This window comes from Ranitomeya variabilis, chromosome 1, assembly GCF_051348905.1.
Source record: "Ranitomeya variabilis isolate aRanVar5 chromosome 1, aRanVar5.hap1, whole genome shotgun sequence".
NCBI lineage: Eukaryota > Metazoa > Chordata > Amphibia > Anura > Dendrobatidae > Ranitomeya > Ranitomeya variabilis.
The window spans coordinates 433,037,621-433,062,911 of record NC_135232.1 but is presented as its reverse complement, the minus strand read 5'-3'; positions in this window follow the sequence as shown (position 1 = coordinate 433,062,911).

Genomic DNA, 25,291 nt, shown 5'->3' with positions numbered 1-25,291 from the left:
CAGGACAATCCGAAGATTCCACCAGACCGGAGGAAAATCGAGGATGAAACCCCGAATTACAGAAAAACGGGGACACCAAGGTGGCAGAGCTGGCCCGATTATTGAGGGCGAACTCCGCCAATGGCAAAAAAGCAACCCAATCATCCTGATCCGCAGACACAAAACACCTCAAATATGTCTCCAAGGTCTGATTAGTCCGCTCGGTCTGGCCATTAGTCTGAGGATGGAAAGCAGACGAAAAAGACAAATCTATGCCCATCCTAGCACAGAATGCCCGCCAAAATCTAGACACGAATTGGGTCCCTCTGTCAGAAACGATATTCTCCGGAATACCATGCAAACGAACAACATTTTGAAAAAACAGAGGAACCAACTCGGAAGAAGAAGGCAACTTAGGCAAGGGAACCAAATGGACCATCTTAGAGAAACGGTCACACACCACCCAGATGACAGACAATCTCTGAGAAACAGGCAGATCCGAAATAAAATCCATCGAGATGTGCGTCCAAGGCCTCTTCGGAATAGGCAAGGGCAACAACAATCCACTAGCCCGAGAACAACAAGGCTTGGCCCGAGCACAAACGTCACAAGACTGCACAAAGCCTCGCACATCTCGTGACAGGGAAGGCCACCAGAAGGACCTTGCCACCAAATCCCTGGTACCAAAGATTCCAGGATGACCTGCCAACGCAGAAGAATGAACCTCAGAGATGACTCTACTGGTCCAATCATCAGGAACAAACAGTCTACCAGGTGGGCAACGATCCGGTCTATCCGCCTGAAACTCCTGCAAGGCCCGCCGCAGGTCTGGAGAAACGGCAGACAATATCACTCCATCCTTAAGGATACCTGTGGGCTCAGAATTACCAGGGGAGTCAGGCTCAAAACTCCTAGAAAGGGCATCCGCCTTAACATTCTTAGAACCCGGTAGGTATGACACCACAAAATTAAACCGAGAGAAAAACAACGACCAGCGCACCTGTCTAGGATTCAGGCGCCTGGCAGACTCAAGGTAAATTAAATTTTTGTGGTCAGTCAATACCACCACCTGATGTCTGGCCCCCTCAAGCCAGTGACGCCACTCCTCAAAAGCCCACTTCATGGCCAAAAGCTCCCGATTCCCAATATCATAATTCCGCTCGGCGGGCGAAAATTTACGGGAAAAAAAAGCACAAGGTCTCATCACGGGGCAGTCGGAACTTCTCTGCGACAACACCGCCCCAGCTCCGATTTCAGAAGCGTCGACCTCAACCTGAAAAGGAAGAGCAACATCAGGCTGACGCAACACAGGGGCGGAAGAAAAGCGGCGCTTAAGCTCCCGAAAGGCCTCCACAGCATCAGGGGACCAATCAGCAACATCAGCACCCTTCTTAGTCAAATCACTCAATGGTTTAACAACATCAGAAAAACCAGCAATAAATCGACGATAAAAGTTAGCAAAGCCCAAAAATTACTGAAGACTCTTAAGAGAAGAGGGTTGCGTCCAATCACAAATAGCCTGAACCTTGACAGGATCCATCTCGATGGAAGAGGGGGAAAAAATGTATCCCAAGAAGGAAATCTTTTGAACCCCAAAAACGCACTTAGAACCCTTCACACACAAGGAATTAGACCGCAAAACCTGAAAAACCCTCCTGACCTGCTGGACATGAGAGTCCCAGTCATCCGAAAAAATCAGAATATCATCCAGATACACAATCATAAATTTATCCAAATAATCGCGGAAAATGTCATGCATAAAGGACTGGAAGACTGAAGGGGCATTTGAAAGACCAAAAGGCATCACCAAATACTCAAAGTGGCCCTCGGGCGTATTAAATGCGGTTTTCCACTCATCCCCCTGCTTGAATCGCACCAAATTATACACCCCACGGAGATCAATCTTAGAGAACCACTTGGCCCCCTTTATACGAGCAAACAAATCAGTCAGCAGTGGTAACGGATATTGATATTTAACCGTGATTTTATTCAAAAGCCGATAATCAATACACGGCCTCAAAGAGCCATCTTTCTTAGACACAAAGAAAAAACCGGCTCCTAAGGGAGATGACGAAGGACGAATATGTCCCTTTTCCAAGGACTCCTTTATATATTCTCGCATAGCAGCGTGTTCAGGCACAGACAGATTAAATAAACGACCCTTAGGGTATTTACTACCCGGGATCAAATCTATGGCACAATCGCACTCCCGGTGCGGAGGTAGTGAACCAAGCTTGGGTTCTTCAAAAACGTCACGATAGTCAGACAAGAATTCAGGAATCTCAGAGGGAATAGATGATGAAATGGAAACCAAAGGTACGTCCCCATGAGTCCCTTTACATCCCCAGCTTAACACAGACATAGCTTTCCAGTCGAGGACTGGGTTATGAGATTGCAGCCATGGCAATCCTAGCACCAAAACATCATGTAGATTATACAGCACCAGAAAGCGAATAATCTCCTGGTGATCCGGATTAATACGCATAGTTACTTGTGTCCAGTATTGTGGTTTATTACTAGCCAATGGGGTGGAGTCAATCCCCTTCAGAGGTATAGGAGCTTCCAAAGGCTCCAAATCATACCCACAGCGTTTGGCAAAGGACCAATCCATAAGACTCAAAGCGGCGCCAGAGTCGACATAGGCGTCCGCGGTAATAGATGATAAGGAACAAATCAGGGTCACAGATAGAATAAACTTAGACTGTAAAGTGCTAATTGAAACAGACTTGTCAAGCTTCTTAGTACGCTTAGAGCATGCTGATATAACATGAGTTGAATCACCACAATAGAAGCACAACCCATTTTTTCGTCTAAAATTCTGCCGCTCGCTTCTGGACAGAATTCTATCACATTGCATATTTTCTGGCGTCTTCTCAGTAGACACCGCCAAATGGTGCACAGGTTTGCGCTCCCGCAGACGCCTATCGATCTGAATAGCCATTGTCATGGACTCATTCAGACCCGCAGGCACAGGGAACCCCACCATAACATCCTTAATGGCATCAGAGAGACCTTCTCTGAAAATCGCCGCCAGGGCGCACTCATTCCACTGAGTAAGCACAGACCATTTACGGAATTTTTGGCAGTATATTTCAGCTTCATCTTGCCCCTGAGATAGGGACATCAAAGCTTTTTCCGCCTGAAGCTCTAAATGAGGTTCCTCATAAAGCAACCCCAAGGCCAGAAAAAACGCATCCACATTGAGCAACGCAGGATCCCCTGGTGTCAATGCAAAAGCCCAATCTTGAGGGTCGCCCCGGAGCAAGGAAATTACAATCCTGACCTGCTGTGCAGGATCTCCGGCAGAGCGAGACTTCAGGGACAAAAACAATTTGCAATTATTTTTAAAATTTTGAAAGCAAGATCTATTCCCTGAAAAAAATTCAGGCAAAGGAATTCTAGGTTCAGACATAGGTGCATGAACAACAAAATCTTGCAAATTTTGTACCTTCGTGGCGAGATTATTCAAACCTGTAGCTACACTCTGAAGATCCATTTCAAACAGGTGAACACAGAGCCATTCAAGGATTAGAAGGAGAGAAAGAGAGGAAGGCTGCAGTATAGGCAGACTAGCAAGTGATTCAATTATGAGCACACTCAGAACTAGAGAAAAAAAATTTTCAGCAGACTTCTTTTTTCTCTCCTTTCTCAGCCAATAATTTAACCCTTTTTGGCCGGTCAAACTGTCATGATTCTCAATGGCGAGAGAACATAGCCCAGCATATATAAGAACTAGCTCTTGGAAGATGGAATCTAAACTGACCATGAACTAAACCTGCCACACAATTAACAGTGGCCGGGTAGCGTAGCCTACGTTTTATCCCTAGACGCCCAGCGCCAGCCGGAGGACTAACTAATCCTAGCAGAGGAATATACAGTCCTGGCTCACCTCTAGAGAGATTTCCCCAAAAGGCAGACAGAGGCCCCCACATATATTGGCGGTGATTTTAGATGAAATGACAAACGTAGTATGAAAATAGGTTTAGCAAAATCGAGGTCCGCTTACTAGATAGCAGGAAGACAGAAAGGGCACTTTCATGGTCAGCTGAAAACCCTATCAAAACACCATCCAGAAATTACTTTAAGACTCTAGTATTAACTCATAACACCAGAGTGGCAATTTCAGATCACAAGAGCTTTCCAGACACAGTAACGAAACAGCAGCTGTGAACTGGAACAAAATGCAAAAACAAACAAGGACGAAAGTCCAACTTAGCTGGGAGTTGTCTAGTAGCAGGAACATGCAAAGAAAGGCTTCTGATTACATTGTTGACCGGCATGAAACTGACAGAGGAGCAAGGTTATATAAAGACTCCCACATCCTGATGGGAACAGGTGAACAGAGAGGATGATGCACACAAGTACAATTCCACCAGTGGCCACCGGGGGAGCCCAGAATCCAATTTCACAACAGTAACCTCAGTGATGCACTGCAGGAGCCATTGTCTCCTGTCAGTGTGTCACTGAGGGTCCTATAGAGCATCACCCGATGTCACTGTTCTATAGGGGAGATCGTCGTGGGACACTCGTTATTATTTGGACTACGGCGGACAGGTAGTATACGGTTTATTATTTTACGTTTTTTGCAGGCGCTGAAGTATGGTAAGTATGGTGAAATGAAGAATATTAAAATACTTTTTCCTAATGTGTGTGTGTTTTATTAACCCTTTATTAATATTGGATTAATAATGGATAGGCGTCTTATTGACGCCTCTCCGTTATTAACCCGGCTTAATGTCACCTTACAATAGCAAGGTGACATTAACCCCTTATATCCCACCGCTACACGGGAGTGGGAAGCGAGGGGCTTAGGCTGGTTTCACACTTGTGTTTTTATCTGCATGCGTTTTTTTAAAAACCGCATGTGTGAAAAAACGCATGTAAACGTGGTAAAACGCTGCATTTTTTAGACGCATGCGTTTTTGCATGTAGAAAAAAAAGCGGCGTTTTGCCGCGTTTACATGCGTTTTTTCATGCGTTTGCGTTTTTAAAACGCATGCTGAGAAGTGTGTGACAGCTGCCAATCATCAAAATCCACAAGAAAACCCACTATAAATAGAAATAGCTAGGGGTAGGGTTAGGGCCTAACCCTAAACGTGACAGAAATATGTGGCACTGAAATACGTGGCACTGAAATATGTGGCACGTGGCACTTACATACGTGGCACTTAAATACGTGGCACTGAAATACGTGGCACTTACATAGGTGGCACTTAAATCCGTGGCACTGAAATACATGGCACGTGGCACTGAAATACGTGGCATTTACATACGTGGCACGTGGCACTTACATACGTGGCACTTACATATGTGGCACGTGGCACTTACATACGTGGCACTTAAATACGTGGCACGTGGCACTTACATACGTGGCACTTACATATGTGGCACTTACATACGTGGCACTTAAATACGTGGCACGTGGCACTTACATACGTGGCACTTATATACGTGGCACTTACATACGTGGCACTTACATACATGGCACTTAAATACGTGGCACGTGGCACTTACATACGTGGCACGTGGCACTTACATACGTGGCACTTACATACGTGGCACATGGCACTTACATACGTGGCACTTACATACGTGGCACGTGGCACTTACATACGTGGCACTTACATACGTGGCACTTAAATACGTGGCACGTGGCACTTACATACGTGGCACTTATATATGTGGCACTTACATACGTGACACTTAAATACGTGGCACGTGGCACTTACATACGTGGCACTTATATACGTGGCACTTACATACGTGGCACTTACATATGTGGCACTTAAATACGTGGCACGTGGCACTTACATACGTGGCACTTACATATGTGGCACTTACATATGTGGCACTTAAATACGTGGCACGTGGCACTTACATACGTGGCACTTATATACGTGGCACTTACATACGTGGCACTTACATACGTGGCACTTAAATACGTGGCACGTGGCACTTACATACGTGGCACGTGGCACTTACATACGTGGCACTTACATACGTGGCACATGGCACTTACATACGTGGCACTTACATACGTGGCACGTGGCACTTACATACGTGGCACTTACATACGTGGCACTTAAATACGTGGCACGTGGCACTTACATACGTGGCACTTATATATGTGGCACTTACATACGTGACACTTACATATGTGGCACTTACATACGTGGCACGTGGCACTTACATACGTGGCACTTACATACGTGGCACTTATATACATGGCACTGAAATATCGTGGCACTGTCATAAAATGTTCATTAAACGGTTAGGGGTGAGGTTAGGGGTAGGGTTAGGGTTTGGATCCCTTTATCACCCTGATGGTGGTGGGTGGTTTTTCAGTGTATTTTCTGTTTTTTTTCTATAAAAACGCATGCGTTTTTAACGCAAACAAACGCGCGCGTTCAAAAACGCATGCGTTGCCGAAAACGCGTCAAAACGCATGCGAAAAAAACGCATGCGTTTTTAATGTTAAGTATAGGAAAAAACGCATGCGATTTTTAGCGCTAAAACGCAGCGTCCAAAAACGCAAGTGTGAAACCAGCCTCAGTGCCGGAATTGGCGCATCTAAGGCTACGATTAAATTTGCGTTGTGCGCCGCAGCGTCGGAGACGCAACGCACAACGCAAACAAAAACGCAACAAAACGCACGCTAAAACGCTGCGTTTTGCGACGCATGCGTCCTTTTTGGCCGAAAGTTGGACGCAAAAAAAATGCAACTTGCTATGTCCTCTGCGCCCAACGCTTGCGGCCAAAAAAACCCATGCGTCGCAAAACGCAGCACAATGCATGTCCATGCGCCCCCATGTTAAATATAGGGGCGCATGACGCATGCGGCGACGCTGCGGCACCGAACGCTAATGTGAACATAGACTTACAGATGCGCCATTTCTGGGGTGGCTGCGGACTGGCATTTGTAGCCGGGGGGGGACCAATATCCATGGCCCCTCTCTAGGCTATTAATATCAGCCCGCAGCTGTCTGCGTAGCCTTTCTGGCTATAAAATATAGGGGGACCCCACGTCATTTTTTTGGGGGGGTCCCTCTATTTTAATAGCCAGTAAAGGCTACGCAGACAGCTGCGGGCTGATATTCATAGCAGGCTACAAATATTGGCCTCGGCCGTCGGCTTTCCCCCTCTGGCGCAGAAAATTGCGCGGGAGCCCACGCCGTTTTTTTCAGTTTTTTATTAAATTAAACGCTCATTAAACCCTGTTTCACACTTGCGTCGGCACGGGTCCATCACTATGCGTTGGGCCGACATACCGACGCACGTTGTGAAATTTGTGCACGTCGTGGGCAGCGGATGCAGTTTTTCAACGCATCCGCTGCCCATTCTGAAGTCCGGGGAGGAGGGGGCGGAGTTTTGGCCGCGCACGCGCGGTAGAAAATGGCAGACGTGACGGATGTGCCAACGGTCCGCCAAAACACGACGCATCCGTTGCACGATGGACGCGACGTGTGGCCATCCGTCGCGATCCTTCACTAATACACGTCTATGGGTAAAAAACGCATCCTGCGAGCACATTTGCAGGATCCGTTTTTTTCCCAAAAAGACGGATTGCGAAAAACGCAAGTGTGAAAGTAGCCTTATAGAAACATCGGCCTTTCTATTATATATCTATGGATATATCTATCTATAGATATATTTATCTATAGATATATCTATAGATACATAGATGTATCTATCCATATATTTGGCTGCTTTCACACATCAGGTTTTTGCCGTGAGGCACAATCCGGCGAGTTTTTAAAAAAATGGATCAATTTTTTTCCGACGGATCCGTCTTTTTCTCATAGAGTTTCATCCGTTTTTTGCTGGATCCGTCAAAAAAGCTGTTTCCGCCGGATGGAAAACACATACAGAGGAACGTTTTTTCTGTGCGGCGAAAAAACGCACAGCGACGGATCCGGCAAAAAAAGTATGAAACTGAGCTGTGAAATGATGAATCCGGCCTTGGAATCCGTTTTTTCATGCATGTTTCCATTCAAATCATGCACATTTTCCATTTATTTACTTATTTCCAAAAACGGCATTAAAACCGCGCATAAACCGCACCCAAAAAAGCATAAAAACTGCACCAAAAACTGCACCAAAACTGCACCAAAAACTGCATCAAAACCTGGTGCAGTTTCGCAGTTTTGGTGCGGATTTGATACAGTTTTTGGTGCGGTTTTGATGCAGTTCTTGGTGCGGTTTCGGTGCGGCTTTTTCCGCAGCATGTGCACAAGTCTGCGTCTCCCATAGACTTACATTAGTTGTACACTACACGTGCAGCAAAAAACGCTGCGGATCTGCAATCAGATCCGCAACGTGTGCACACAGCCTTAGCATTTAGTGAACCTAGCCAAAAAGCCAAGCAAAAAACAAGCGTGGGATTGCACTTTTTTTGCCATTTCATTGCACTTTGAATTTTTTTCACATTTTCTGCTACACGACATGCTAAAACCAATGATGGCGTTCAAAAGTAGAACTTGTTCTGCAAAAGATAAGCCCTCACATGGCCATACTGACGGAAAAATTATGGCTCTGGAAAGAAGGGGAGCGATAAACGAAAACAAAAAAGCTCCAGGGGGTGAAGGGGTTTAGAAACATGGATATGGACATATCTATGGAAATAGACATATATATATCTGTATCTATCTATCTATCTATCTATCTATCTATCTATCTTTCCCTCTATCTATCTATCTATCTCTATCTATCTGTGTGTAATGGAGTGTGGGTTGGACAAATGTAAAAGAGGAGGTTGGACAGAAATGACATCACAAATCTTTTTTGAAGCTAGAGGAGGGAGAGGAGGGAGTGGTTGGGGTGTGTTTTGGAGAGGGTGTGCTAGGTTCAGGCTTAGTAGCAGTGCAATGCATCATGGAACTTGTAGTATTAGAGCACAATGACTCAGGAGAAAGGAAGTTGTCGATTAACCCCATGAGAGCTGAATCCAGCACTAAAATGTGCTGCTACAGCATGATAAAAGGTAATATTGCTAAAATAAACACAGTAGATGTTTTCAGTGGCCCATAATAGCAAGATTTATGAAAAAAAAAAAAAAGGTTATAGTAGTGGACAACTTCTTTAAACCTTTAGGTTTGAGTGTATTGAGCTCATAGATCCACCTGAGCTCCTTCTTTTTTAGGATCTGTTCCCTGTCACCACCCCTCCTCTGAACTGGAACCACATCTATTATACTGCATTTCAAATCTTTTTCGTGGTGATTACTTTCCACAAAATGTTTGGGGACCGGGAGGTCCATTCTTTTCTTCCTAATGGTGTATCTATGCTGGTTCATCCGAACCTTAAATGCACATATCGTTTCCCCAACGTATATAAGTTTACATGGGCAGGTCAAAAGATATACTACATAGTCTGTGTCGCATGTTAGAAACTCTTTAATTTGATAGATTTTGCCCGATTCAGGATGCTCAAATGTAGAGCCTTTAATCATGTGGGTACAGTTAATGCAGGACAAACAGGGAAAGCAACCCCTTTTCTTTTTGCCTGTTAGAGTCAATTGAGGATTCCTTATTAATGTCCCCATGTCCGATTTTACTAAATAATCTCCCACGTTTCTACTTCTTTTATACGAGTATAATGGTGGCATTGTAAACTCATTTATTTCCGGAAGACATTTACCTAGCATTCCCCAATGCTTTGATATTATATTTCTAACCTCCCTGCTTTCCTCCACATATGTACTGACAAAGGGGACCCTGTTTATCTGTTTTTTATTCATTTTTCTCGTAATCAATGATTTTCTGTCCTTCTGTTTTACCTCTTCCTTGACAGACCTCAGAAGTTTGCAAGGATACCCTCTCGTAGTGAATTTCCTAATGAGTGACTCCAATGCCCCATCTACATCTTCCTCTCTTTTGACTATTCGTCGCACCCTTAACAATTGGCTCAGTGGTATTGACTCAATCATTTTACGTGGATGTTGACTGTCATATGCTAGCAAATTATTTCTGTCCATTTTTTTGACGAAAAGTTTTGTAATTAGTTCATTATCTTTTTGTTGGACCAGTACATCTACAAATCGCATTTCTCTTGTTGAAGAGACTAATGTAAACTTTATAGTTTCGTCTATGGTATTAAGATATTGATGAAAGTCATCCAACATTTGACTTGTTCCTGTCCAAAGGAGGAAGACGTCGTCTATGTACCTCCACCACACCTTAACATGTTGGAAGTGATGGGATACATAGACGAAGTCCTCCTCCAGGACTTCCATGACCAAATTAGCATAGGAGGGGGCCATGTTGGCCCCCATCGCTGTGCCTCGTTTTTGCGTATAAAATGTGTCACCAAAGAGAAAATAATTCCTTCTCAAAATTATTAATAGTAGCCTCAGTACAAATACATTGCCCTCCACTGTATATCCTGCCAGATCCAATTTATTTATAACTGCATTCAGACCTCTTACGTGGTCAATAGAAGTGTAAAGAGAGACTACGTCGAATGATGCCATAATTACCTCCCCCCGCAATTCTACATCTTCTAATCTCTTTAGGAAGTCTGTGGTGTCTTTGATATATGATTTACCCTGTTTCACAATGGGGTTGAAAATTTTATCCAAAAATATGCCCATTTTGTTAAAAATAAAACCCACCCCCGAGATTATTGGGCGCCCCTGTGGGTTATCCAGCGTTTTATGTATTTTGGGGATTATATATAGCATTGGTGTCCTAGGTGTTCCAACCCATAGATAATCAAACAGTTGTTGATCTATAACATAGATGTTCAATGCTTCTTTGAGACAAACTTCAATTTCCTTGATGATAGCAAACTTTGGATCTCCATCCATCTTACCATATACATCCGTATCAGCTAACTGCCTACGTACCGCTGTCATATACATACACCTGTCCATGACGACGACCGCACCCCCCTTATCTGCGGGTTTGCTGATGATGTCGCCATCATGGACAAGCTCCTGCAAAGCCAAAAACTCCTCCTTCAAAATGTTTGGGTGTCTATATGTCCCCACGCTATTTTCTCTTAATGTTTCAACCTCCTTTGTGATCACTTTCTCAAATGCATCTATTATTGCTGAATTCACAGGTGGGACAAAGCTACTTTTGTTTCTCAATTCCATAGTATCAGTACTAAATTCACTAGTTCTATTCTTATTGACTATGTCCTTTTTATGGAACCACTCTTTTAATCTTATTGTCCTAAAGAAACATGCTAGGTCCAATTGTAAATCAAACCAATCCATGTGTGAACATGGACTAAATGACAGTCCTTTGCTAAGTACAGATACCTGCATATCAGTCAATTCTTTCCGGGAAATGTTCATTACGAGATCTGTTCCCGCTTCCTAAGATTCAATTGTCTCTGTGTTTGTTGTTGTGGCTTGTTCCTCTATGCTTTTTTTTTGGTTCCTGCGATGGCGTTTGCCCCCTCTCCTTTTGCGTCTATGGGGAACAAACATATTGTTAAATATAGAGTCATTGGTATTCAAATCACTTTTTCTCCCCAAATGACCTCTTTTCCTCCAGGGCATCTTAGAGTTATCGAATTGCCAAGCATACACATGACCAGTTTCATAATCCCCAGTGTCTCTACTCCATTTTTTTATTTTAGTTTCTTCCAGTTCACCCCGAAATTTGCACATATCTTTATCAATTTTTTCTTTAAACACAGTCCATTCCTCCACTTTCAGAACCTCCTGTATTTTTATTTCATATTCTCCTATATTTTGCTGCAATTTCTTTATATCCCCTTGTAAAAATTCTATATTTAACAGCATCACATCCATGGCATATTTATTGGAGATCATAGCAAATCTTGTGCAAAATGTGGGATTGTCCAAAAACAGGTTTGTCTAACATTAGACCTTAACCCTCTTGGGATCTTGTGTTCCTTATAATATTGTCCCAATGTTGTTAAATGTAACTGCAATGTAATTAAACGTCTAGAGTCATTTTCATATCTTTTTTTCATTTCAGTAACGGAAGGTGTTATAAGAAAAGTGGCATCTCCCACGACGCCATTAAGTATACGTTCCTCATCCTCCAATGTATAGTTGAAAACCCCAGGTTCCATTGAATTTGCATTCATGTTACCAAAAAATGGCAAAATCAATGTAATGTTCAGTGTGCAAAAATTTCCAGACATAAGCATAGTAGAAAAAAGGAACACCACTTATTACTAATTACTTATCTTCGGGTGCAGAGCCCCAGGCAACCAGTCCAGTGATTGCTCCAAATTCACAGAGATCAAAAAAGAGGCAGCACTCCATTAGTTCAGTGAAAAATGTGGAAGGTTTAATCGACCCACATAGCCGGGCGACGTTTCAGCTCAAACTGAGCCTTTATCAAGCAGTGAGTAGCCATACCTTGTGTCTTTTTATACGTGTCTCAACCAATAATACTTTACTCTCAATCATAAGTTACATTCATAAGTTACATTCAATTATTATTGTATAAAAAACATGTGCATTATACTTCATTTACTAGAGTATACACCTAGTGCTTACAAATAAAGTGCCTTGTGCTTCTGTGCATTAAAAACAATACACATATTTCCCTCGGTGTGGAAGCTCGGTGCGAAACGTGCGTTGGGGTGAGGTGGAGCGCGGTGCTGCCTGCAGGTAGATACTACTGTGATAATTGATCATGTACATTGGCACTGTTTGTGTATTGTCGGCATGCTTGGGCAGCTAATATGTACTGAAATCTTTATATCATTATGACATTACTACCTTGCAACTGGTATTACCCAATGATGTACTGCACCTAGCCTCCACCCTATGTTAGGGTGCTTGGGCATTTTATGCATTTTATATAAAGTTTTTCCAATAAAAGCCTTGATTATTGTTACTCTGGATCTCTTCATGGTGGTTACTCCTTAGGGTGTCTTTTGGTGTTTTCATTGCATTTGGAAGTGCCAGCTTTATTTATTTGGGACATTGGTTATTGTACTTCTAGTAAATGAAGTATAATGCACATGTTTTTTATACAATAATAATTGAATGTAACTTATGAATGTAACTTATGATTGAGAGTAAAGTATTATTGGTTGAGACTAGTGTTGAGCATTCCGCAAGTATCGGGTATCGGCCGATACTTGCGGTATCGGAATTCCGATACCGGGATTCCGATACTTGCCGCGTATCGGATACCGGAATCGGAAGTTCCCAGATTCAAAATGCACAAATTCAGCCAATGAGAATGATTTCAAGTGTGGGCACATCCTGTTCAGCATGGAGGGCATGAAACTACTGGCATGGCTGTGATTGGCTGCTGAAATGATGTCATGATGCAGTTTAAAAGTCGCTGGCGCCATTTTGCGATCACTCTGCTGTGAATTCAGTTAGTGACAGGACGCTGTTTGCTGACTGAGGGCCAGTTTAGAGATAGCGATTTGCTTCTTTGTGCTTTCCAAAGGCTAATTTAGCAACCGCTGTGTTCACCTACTATTCACCTTGCTTTTGCCTTGTAGCGCTGTTTTCACAGCGATCTGCAAGGTCTGTGTGTGTGTGTGTGTGAGTGCAGCCCACTCTCTAGTCTGAGTGCAGCCACATAGGCCATCCATAGCTGGTTGTATTCAGTTCAGGGAGGGTGGTTCATTGCCTCATACTGTTCTTTTTTTTTTTTTTTTCCAAGTAGTGTAGTCTGCTGCTAATTTTTAACAAAAAATCCTATTAGTGTCTTTCCACCCGTCTCCAGCTAATTTCTGGAAAAACACTACATAGGATAACGTAGAGGAGGGCTTTTGGGCCTTGCAGCGCCGTTTACGGCTGTCTGCACGGTCTCCGTGTGACTGCAGCTCGCCCTGTAGTCTGTGAGCAGCCATAGCCTGGTTGTCTCCAGCTCAGGGTTGTTCACTGCGTCATACCACAAAATCAATTTTCATTTTGTTTTAAGTAGTGCAGGCTGCTGCACATTTTTTCAAAAAATTCCTATTAGTGTCTTTCCACCCGTCTCCAGCTAATTTGTGGAAAAACACTACATAGGATAACGTAGAGGAGGGTTTTTGGGCCTTGCAGCGCCGTTTACGGCTGTCTGCACGGTCTCCGTGTGACTGCAGCTCGCCCTGTAGTCTGTGAGCAGCCATAGCCTGGTTGTCTCCAGCTCAGGGTTGTTCACTGCGTCATACCGCAAAATCAATTTTCATTTTGTTTTAAGTAGTGCAGGCTGCTGCACATTTTTTCAAAAAATTCCTATTAGTGTCTTTCCACCCGTCTCCAGCTAATTTGTGGAAAAACACTACATAGGATAACGTAGAGGAGGGTTTTTGGGCCTTGCAGCGCCGTTTACAGCTGTCTGCACAGTCTCCGTGTGACTGCAGCTCGCCCTGTAGTCTGTGAGCAGCCATAGCCTGGTTGTCTCCAGCTCAGGGTTGTTCACTGCGTCATACCGCAAAATCAATTTTCATTTTGTTTTAAGTAGTGCAGGCTGCTGCACATTTTTTCAAAAAATTCCTATTAGTGTCTTTCCACCCGTCTCCAGCTAACTTGTGGAAAAACACTACATAGGATAACGTAGAGGAGGGTTTTTGGGCCTTGCAGCGCCGTTTACGGCTGTCTGCACGGTCTCCGTGTGACTGCAGCTCTATCTGTTGTCAGTTCAGCCCCAAAAAAATAAATAAATAATAAAGTTCACCAAACACACCAGTGACACCACTTTACATTTCTGTAGGCCACATTAGCTCATATTAAAGTCTAGTCCACACTTTAGAAAATTAGTGTTTCTTATACCTGTTAGGAGGAGTTGTTCAGGAATAAGCACACAAAGCCGTTAGTACTTTTCTGCTTATCTTTATCAGTCACCCAAGATGAAGAAGGCAGTGAGTAAGGCACGTGGGCGTGGGCGTGGGCGCGGAGCAGGGAGGGGACGTGGGGATTCTGTGCCCGCTGCGGGCACCGGTGACTCATCAGCACCCACTTTCACAAGGGAACAGTCATTCATGCGCAGCTTTGTCGCAGAGCGCCGTACACCGCTGCTGCGTGAAGACCAAATTGAAGCCGTTGTCGGATGTTTGGCAGCTAATGCATCAACTTCAATTAGTGCCACATCCTCTCAGACACAGAGCACTGGAGAGCAGCCATCTGTCTCTTCACCACCTGCCAAATTGCCCAGGCAGACAGAGAGCCCAGGACAGGAGCCGTCTCTACTTCTGTTCTCTGAATCTCTTGGCTTGGAAACAGGGGGCCAGCCAAGCAGCATTGGAGAAATGGAAGAAGAGGCAGGGTGCAGTGATGCCCAACAGCTTTTTCTCTCTTCCTCTGAAGAGGCGGGTGGGCCAGTGGCTCCGGTCACCACATCGCAGGCCGCATCAGCTGATGATGACACTCAGGTGCCACTTACTGGTGCGTGCTCTGCTGCTGAGACTACCCAGGAGGAGCAGTTGGGGGCAGAGGGTAGTGTAGATGATGAGGTCCTTGACCCATCTTGGCATGAGGGACAGGAAGGTGGTGGGAGCAGCTCTGAGGAAGAGATTCCCCGTACGGCCAAAAGAGGGAGAGGGAGGGGGAAGACTGCGGATCCTGCAGCCTCCGCTTTGGCAGCCGTTAGTAGCATGTCTCTTCCAAAAACCAAAAAGGGCGCTCCCAAGACTTGCAGTGCCTGGTCCTTTTTTGACACAGTTGCAGCTGACATTTGCTATGTCAAATGCAAGGTGTGTCATCACAAAGTCAAAAGAGGTCGAAATGTCAGCAACCTCAATACCTCCAACATGTGGAAACATGTGCGCACCAGGCACCCGGCGGAGTTAGAAAAACACACTGAAGAGCTAGGCCAACCAACAGCGGCAGCTACCACCTCTTCAGCTCGTGTTGCCTCTTCTTCCAGCTCACACGCAGCTGGTTCGGCTTCCTCCCAGGATCGCCGTGGAAGAACCTCTGGCCCTGTTGTCCAGAGACCCGCTGTAATTCCACCCGCAGCACCACTTTCCCAGTCATCCACACACTCCCAGCCCAGTCTACAGCCATCGGTAGTACAGGCATGGGAGAAAAGGCGGCCTTTCTCGTCAAACCACCCACGAGCACAGGCTCTGACTGCAGGCATTACCAAACTTCTGTCACTGGAAATGCTGTCATTCAGGCTGGTGGAGACTGACAGCTTCCGTGACTTGATGTCATTGGCAGTCCCACAGTACAATGTGCCCAGCCGCTTTTACTTCAGCAGGCAAGCCGTCCCTGCCCTGCACAAGCATGTGGAGGGACACATAAAACACGTGCTACTGAACGCCGTCAGTAGCAAGGTCCACCTCACCACCGATGCGTGGACCAGTCAACATGGACAGGGGCGATACCTTTCCCTCACTGCCCATTGGGTTAATGTCGTTGAGCCGGGTACAGACCGTGCGAGTGGCGCAGGACGTGTCCTGCCCACTCCAAGGATTGCAGGAATCCATTCTGTACGCATTGACTCCTCCTCCTACACCAGTTCCTCAGAATCATCGCTGCAGGAGCCGTCACAGTCCACCTCCACATGGACCCGTGATGAACGTGTACCTGTTACGACCGACATGAGCACAGCCGTGGCCAAACGTCAACAGGCCGTCTTGAAATTAATTTATTTGGGGAATCGAAGCCACACAGCGCAGGAGCTCTGGAATGCCATCAAGCAGGAGAGCGATGTGTGGTTTGTGCCAGCGAATCTCCAGCCAGGCATGGTAGTGTGTGATAATGGCCGAAATCTGGTGGCAGCTCTGGGCCTCGGCAACCTCACTCACATCCCATGTCTGGCACATGTGCTCAATTTGGTCGTGCAGAGTTTTCTGAGGGACTATCCGGATCTTGATGCACTGCTGCACAAGGTCCGCCTAGAGTGTGCTCACTTGCGGCGTTCCAGCACGGCAAAAGCGCGCATTGCGGCTCTGCAGCGCCGACACCACCTGCCGGAACATCGCATCATATGTGACCTACCTACCAGGTGGAATTCCACGTTACATATGTTGGAGCGGTTGTGTGAGCAGCAGCAAGCTGTATTGGAGTACCATCTGCTTCAGGCGCAAAGAAGTCGCAGTCAGCGCCGTACAGACTTCACAACCACAGAGTGGGCCACTATGAATGACGTCTGCCAGGTTTTGCGTCCCTTTGATTATTCCACGCGGATGGCGAGTGCAGATGATGCACTAGTCAGCATGACTGTCCCCCTTATCTGCCTGCTTGAAAAATCACTGCAAGAGCTAAGGGATGATGTTGTGGAAGAGGTGGAGGATGAGGATTCAGCATTTCCATCATCTTCTGGACAGTCAGCGCCACGTGGTTCCTCACAAACGCGTAGGCAGGGGACAGTTTGTGAGGAGGATGAGGAGGAGTCAATGGAGGAGGAAGACATCCGTCCAGAGGAGGGAGTTACACAATTGTCCAGTAGTCAGTGTGTACAGCGAGGGTGGGGTGATGACGAACGGGCAGAGATCACGCCTCCAGCAGGGGACAGCATTTCTTGGGCAGTTGGCAGTCTGCAGCACATGGTGGATTACATGCTGCAGTGCCTGAGAAACGACCGCCGCATCGCCCACATTCTCAACATGTCTGATTATTGGGTGTTCACCCTCCTCGATCCTCGCTACCGGGACAACGTAGAAAGCCTCATCACACCGTTGAACCGGGAGCGAAAAATGCGGGAGTACCAAGACACACTGGTGAATTCCATCATCTTCTCCATTCCAAGTGAGAAAAGTGCTGCTAGTGCATTCCAAAGCAGCTCAGTGCGTCCAGGCAGTGGTGGAGGCTCTGCACAAAGAGGGAGCAGAAGCAGTGCCTCTGCCCAAGGCAAGAGCAGTATGGCCCAACTGTGGCACAGTTTTCTGTGCCCGCCACAAAAGTCTACACCATCACAGACGGCTCCAGTCAGCAGGAGGCAACGGTTCCGTCAGATGGTGACAGACTACATGTCTTGCCCTCTTGCTGTACTCCCAGACGGCTCTTCCCCTTTCAAGTTTTGGGTCTCAAAGCTGGATACATGGCCAGAGCTAAGCCAGTATGCTTTGGAGGTGCTGTCTTGCCCTGCAGCCAGTGTATTATCGGAACGTGTCTTTAGTGCTGCAGGTGGTGTACTAACTGACCGTCGCATGCGACTATCCTCCGATAACGTTGACCGGCTTACTTTCCTGAAAATGAACAAGGCCTGGATCTCGCAGGAATTTGCCACTCCTCTTCCTGATTAAATAATTAGGTGACTGTCTACAGTATCCAGGTCTCCTGTTGTGTTCATCTTTCTACCACCCGAACTTAAATTCCTGGGCTCCAACACCGCCAGTTGAGGCTCAGAAGTGCCGTCTGCACAGTCAAAACATACGACCCAGTGTTATTGGGTTTCAGTAACGTCAGCTGATCCCCAGCTGTGTAGCCGGCAATGTGTCCTGCGACCGCCACGCTGACACAACAACTGAAATGTAAGGGAACCTGTCCCCCCCCCCCCCAAGGTGTTTGTTACTGAAAGAGCCACCTTGTGCAGCAGTAATGCTGCACAAGGAAAAGGTAGCTATTTTTGTTTAGCTCCTTGCACACGCAGAACTTAACACTTATAAAATGTGTCCACTGATACCGTAAAACCGTCCTGGAGGTGGGACTTTCCTTCGTAATATGACGCAGCACAGCCGTCATTCCTACCCCCTTGGTGCCGTGCCCCGGCTCCTCAGCGTTGTTTGATTCCGTCCCGGAGCCTGCGCTGTTATGTTATCCCTTGGCCAGGCACACTTAGCGCTGCCCGTCTTCTGACATCATTTGGTGTCAGGATGGCTGCGCCTGTGCGGCCGCGCTGGCTGAGAGCCCGCCTCGCAGTGTCTTCTGATTTCATCCCACTGGGGGCCTGAGATCCATGGACATGCGCAGTGCATATCTGAACGTCCACCTCTCACTCATCTCCTTACGGCTTCTTCAGACTGTGCGGTGTCAGCTGGTCCCTAATAGCATGCCACGGCCGTGACACCGCACAGTCTTAAGAAGCCGTAGGGAGGGGAGTGAGAGGCGAGGATATGCACTGCGCATGGCCATGGATCCCAGGCCCGCGGTGGGATTACATTAGACAACACTGCGAGGCGGGCTCTTGGCCAGCGCGGCCGCACAGGCGCAGCCAGCCTGACACCAAATGATGTCAGAAGATGGGCAGCGCTAAGTGTGCCTGGCCAAGGGATAACATAACAGCGCAGGCTCCGGGACGGAATCAAACAACGCTGAGGAGCCGGGGAATGGCGCCAAGGAGGTAGGAATGACGGCTGTACTGCGTCATATTACGAAGGAAAGTCCCACCTCCGGGACGGTCACACGGTATCAGGGGACACATTTTATAAGTGTTTAGTTCTGTGTTTGCAAGGAGCATCATGAAAAGAGCCACCTTTTCCTTTTGCATCTTTTTTGCTGCACAAGCTGGCTCTTTCAGCTACAAATGCCTTGGGGGGGGTTAAAGGTTCCCTTTCGACTTTCTCCAATCAGGCTTCGGCCTACATTGTGTTCCTCTGCTTCTCCTCCTGTCCCTGGGCTCCAACACCGCTAGTTGTTGCCTGGTAGTGCTGTACGCACAGTCAACAGTCCCTCCTCTGTTATTGGGGTTCAGTAACGTCAGCTGTTCCCCTGCTGTGTGTGTGGCAATCCCTCCTATCTCCTCCACCTCCACCTCCCCCTCCTGTCCCTGGGCTCCAACACCGCTAGTTGCCATCCGGTAGTGCTGTACGCACAGTCAACAGTCCCTCCTCTGTTATTGGGGTTCAGTAACGTCAGCTGTTCCCCTGCTGTGTGTGTGGCAATCCCTCCTACCTCCTCCTACCTCCTCCACCTCCTCCTCCTCCACCTGTCCCTGGGCTCCAAAACCGCTAGTTGCCGTCCAGAAGTGCTGTCCGCACAGTCCCAACAGTCCCTCCTCTGTTATTGGGGTTCAGTAACGTCAGCTGTTCCCCTGCTGTGTGTGTGGCAATCCCTCCTATCTCCTCCACCTCCACCTCCCCCTCCTGTCCCTGGGCTCCAACACCGCTAGTTGCCGTCCGGTAGTGCTGTACGCACAGTCAACAGTCCCTCCTCTGTTATTGGGGTTCAGTAACGTCAGCTGTTCCCCTGCTGTGTGTGTGGCAATCCCTCCTATCTCCTCCACCTCCACCTCCCCCTCCTGTCCCTGGGCTCCAACACCGCTAGTTGCCGTCCAGAAGTGCTGTCCGCACAGTCAACAGTCCCTCCTCTGTTATTGGGGTTCAGTAACGTCAGCTGTTCCCCTGCTGTGTGTGTGGCAATCCCTCCTACCTCCTCCTACCTCCTCCACCTCCTCCTCCTCCACCTGTCCCTGGGCTCCAACACCGCTAGTTGCCGTCCAGAAGTGCTGTACGCACAGTCAACAGTCCCTCCTCTGTTATTGGGGTTCAGTAACGTCAGCTGTTCCCCTGCTGTGTGTGTGGCAATCCCTCCTACCTCCTCCTACCTCCTCCACCTCCTCCTCCTCCACCTGTCCCTGGGCTCCAACACCGCTAGTTGCCGTCCAGAAGTGCTGTCCGCACAGTCCCAACAGTCCCTCCTCTGTTATTGGGGTTCAGTAACGTCAGCTGTTCCCCTGCTGTGTGTGTGGCAATCCCTCCTATCTCCTCCACCTCCACCTCCCCCTCCTGTCCCTGGGCTCCAACACCGCTAGTTGCCATCCGGTAGTGCTGTACGCACAGTCAACAGTCCCTCCTCTGTTATTGGGGTTCAGTAACGTCAGCTGTTCCCCTGCTGTGTGTGTGGCAATCCCTCCTACCTCCTCCTACCTCCTCCTCCTCCTCCACCTGTCCCTGGGCTCCAACACCGCTAGTTGCCGTCCAGAAGTGCTGTCCGCACAGTCCCAACAGTCCCTCCTCTGTTATTGGGGTTCAGTAACGTCAGCTGTTCCCCTGCTGTGTGTGTGGCAATCCCTCCTATCTCCTCCACCTCCACCTCCCCCTCCTGTCCCTGGGCTCCAACACCGCTAGTTGCCGTCCGGTAGTGCTGTACGCACAGTCAACAGTCCCTCCTCTGTTATTGGGGTTCAGTAACGTCAGCTGTTCCCCTGCTGTGTGTGTGGCAATCCCTCCTATCTCCTCCACCTCCACCTCCCCCTCCTGTCCCTGGGCTCCAACACCGCTAGTTGCCGTCCAGAAGTGCTGTCCGCACAGTCAACAGTCCCTCCTCTGTTATTGGGGTTCAGTAACGTCAGCTGTTCCCCTGCTGTGTGTGTGGCAATCCCTCCTACCTCCTCCTACCTCCTCCACCTCCTCCTCCTCCACCTGTCCCTGGGCTCCAACACCGCTAGTTGCCGTCCAGAAGTGCTGTACGCACAGTCAACAGTCCCTCCTCTGTTATTGGGGTTCAGTAACGTCAGCTGTTCCCCTGCTGTGTGTGTGGCAATCCCTCCTACCTCCTCCTACCTCCTCCTACCTCCTCCACCTCCTCCTCCTCCACCTGTCCCTGGGCTCCAACACCGCTAGTTGCCGTCCAGAAGTGCTGTCCGCACAGTCCCAACAGTCCCTCCTCTGTTATTGGGGTTCAGTAACGTCAGCTGTTCCCCTGCTGTGTGTGTGGCAATCCCTCCTATCTCCTCCACCTCCACCTCCCCCTCCTGTCCCTGGGCTCCAACACCGCTAGTTGCCGTCCGGTAGTGCTGTACGCACAGTCAACAGTCCCTCCTCTGTTATTGGGGTTCAGTAACGTCAGCTGTTCCCCTGCTGTGTGTGTGGCAATCCCTCCTACCTCCTCCTACCTCCTCCACCTCCTCCTCCTCCACCTGTCCCTGGGCTCCAACACCGCTAGTTGCCGTCCAGAAGTGCTGTCCGCACAGTCCCAACAGTCCCTCCTCTGTTATTGGGGTTCAGTAACGTCAGCTGTTCCCCTGCTGTGTGTGTGGCAATCCCTCCTACCTCCTCCTACCTCCTCCACCTCCTCCTCCTCCACCTGTCCCTGGGCTCCAACACCGCTAATTGCCGTCCAGAAGTGCTGTCCGCACAGTCCCAACAGTCCCTCCTCTGTTATTGGGGTTCAGTAACGTCAGCTGTTCCCCTGCTGTGTGTGTGGCAATCCCTCCTATCCTAAATCAGGAGACAGTACGAGGCGGGATCTCGGCCAGCACGGCCACACAGGCACAGCCAGCCTGACACCAAATGATGTCAGAAGACGGGCAGCGCAAAATGTGTGCATGGCCAAGGGCTAACCTAACAGCGCAGGCTCCGGGACTGATTCAAACAACGCTGAGGAGGCGGCGCACGGCGCCAAGGGGGTAAGAATGACGGCTGTGCTGCATCACATCACAAAGGAAAGTTCCACCTACCGGACGGTATCACGGTAGGAGGGGACACTTTTCATAAGTGTTAGGTTCAGCATGTGCAAGGACCATAATTAAAAGAGCTAAGTTTACCTTTTCCAGCATTAGTGCTGTACACGATGGCTCTTTCAGCTACAAACGCCTGGGGGGGGGGTTAAAGTTTCCCTTTCAACTTGCTCCAGTGCAGGCTTCGGCCTACACTCTGCTCCCTCTCCTCCTCCTGCTGACCCTGGGCTCTAACACCGCCAGTTGGGGCCCAGATGTGCTAGCTGCACAGAGCCAAACACCAGCCAATGTGTCAGTGGGGTTCAGCACCGCCAGCTGTTCCCCTGCTGTGCAGCCAGCAACGTGTTCTGCAACTGCCAGGCAGACACAAGAACTGAAATTGAAGGAAACCTGTCCCCCCTCCCCCTGGTGTTTCTACTTTTTACAGCCACCTTGTACGACAGTAATGCTGCATGTGTGCAAGGTGGCTCAGAAACTTATTCTCCTTGCCCATGTTGAAGTGAACACGTCTAAAAATGAGTCCTCTGCGACTATTAAAACGTCCCTCAGGTGTGATTTTCCTTTGTATTGACACGCAACAAGCTCCTTGGTAGCGCTGCCCGTCTTCTGGCATCATTGTTTGGCTGGCTGCGCCTCTGCGGCCGCCTTGCCCCACACAACGCCCCTCGGTGTCTTATTTATTTGGACTGCGAGGGTGTGATTGACGGGCATGAACGGTGCATTTCTTCGCCTATCCCTCATCTCCTTCCGCCTTCTTCGGACTGTGCGGTTTCATGGCCGTGGCATGCGATAAGGGATCAGCTGACGCCGCACAGTCTGAAGCGGGTGTAAGGACCCGAGTGTGAGAGGCGAACATATGTGCTGTGCCAGGCCATGAATCCCAGCCTCGCAGTGTTTTAACAATGTTAAGACACTGCGGGGCTGGGATTCATGGTCATCGCGAACCGCACCGGCCGACATCAAATGTTGTCAGAGGACGGGCAGCGCTAACAGCGCTAGGCCAGGGGATAACACGACAGCGCAGACTCCTGTGCAACAAATAACGAAGCTCAGGAGGCCGCGCAAAGCACCAAGGTGGCATTTTTGTCAGCTGTGCTGCATCTCATTACGAAGGGAACTCACGCCTCCAACACAGTTTGAATGTATAAAGGGCTAAATGTTATACGTGTTTCATTCGGCGTGTGCAAGGAGAAAAATTAAAAGAGCAACCTTTGACTTGTGCGGCACTACTGCTACATAAGCTGTGGCTCTTCTAGTTTGTAAACCCTGAGGGGGGGTTAAAGGTTACCTTTGAAATCGGTTCAATTAGGCTTCGGCCTACACTCTGCTCCACCGGCAGAGCCCGGGCTCCAACAACGCTAGTTGCTGTCCGGAAGTGCTGGCTGCACAGAGCCAAACACCTCGCCAATGTGTCAGTGGGGTTCAGCACCGCCAGCTGTTCCCCTGCTGTGTAGCCGGCAACGTGTCCTGCGACCGCCACGCAGGCACAACAGACCCAAAGCTGCCGCCAGTGCAGGCTTCGGCCTACACTCCCCTCCCCCTGCTCCTCCTCCTGCTCCTCCTCCTCCTGCTGACCCTGGGCTCTAACACCGCCAGTTGGGGCCCGGTACTGCTAGCTGCACAGAGAAAAACACCAGCCAATGTGTCAGTGGGGTCCAGCACCGCCAGCTGTTCCCCTGCTGTGTAGCCGGCAACATGTCCTGCGACAGCCACGCAGACACAAGAACTGAAATTGAAGGGAACCTGTCCCCCCTCCCCCAGGTGTTTCTATGGTTTACAGCCACCTTGTACAGCAGTAATGCTGCATGTGTGCAAGGTGGCTCGGAAACTTATTCTCCTTGCCCATGGGGAACTGAACACGTCTAAAATGAGTCCTCTGAGACCATTAAAACGTCCCTCAGGTGTGATTTTCCTTTGTATTGACACACAACAAGCTCCTTGGTAGCGCTGCCCGTCTTCTGGCCTCATTGTTTGGCTGGCTGCGCCTCTGCCGCCGCCTTGCCCCACACAACGCCCCTCGGTGTCTTATTTATTTGGACTGCGAGGGTGTGATTGACGGGCATGAACGGTGCATTTCTTCGCCTATCCCTCATCTCCTTCCGCCTTCTTCGGACTGTGCGGCTTCATGGCCGTGGCATGCGATAAGGGATCAGCTGACGCCGCATAGTCTGAAGCGGGTGTAAGAACCCAAGCGAGAGGCGAACATATGTACTGCGCCAGGCCATGAATCCCAGCCCCGCAGTGTTTTAACAATGTTAAGACACTGCGGGGCTGGGATTCATGGTCATCGCGAACCGCACCGGCCGATATCAAATGTTGTCAGAGGACGGGCAGCGCTAACAGCGCTAGGCCAGGGGATAACACGACAGCGCAGACTCCTGTGCAACAAATAACGAAGCTCAGGAGGCCGCGCAAAGCACCAAGGTGGCATTTTTGTCAGCTGTGCTGCGTCTCATTACGAAGGGAACTCACGCCTCCAACACAGTTTGAATGTATAAAGGGCTAAATGTTATACGTGTTTCATTCGGCGTGTGCAAGGAGAAAAATTAAAAGAGCAACCTTTGACTTGTGCGGCACTACTGCTGCATAAGCTGTGGCTCTTCTAGTTTGTAACCCCTGAGGGGGGGTTAAAGGTTACCTTTGAAATCGGTTCAATTAGGCTTCGGCCTACACTCTGCTCCACCGGCAGAGCCCGGGCTCCAACAACGCTAGTTGCTGTCCGGAAGTGCTGGCTGCACAGAGCCAAACACCTCGCCAATGTGTCAGTGGGGTTCAGCACCGCCAGCTGTTCCCCTGCTGTGTAGCCGGCAACGTGTCCTGCGACCGCCACGCAGGCACAACAGACCCAAAACTGCCGCCAGTGCAGGCTTCGGCCTACACTCCCCTCCCCCTGCTCCTCCTTCTGCTGACCCTGGGCTCTAACACCGCCAGTTGGGGCTCTAGGAAGACAAGCTTGAATAGGTCCCCATCCTGGTTCCAGTACCGTCAGCTGGTTCCGGGCAGAGCCTTTGGCTTAGGTGCCTCCCTCTGGGTATCCGAGTTCCACCATCAGGTGGTCCTTGGTAGTGCTTTCAGGCACGGGTACCTCCTGCTTA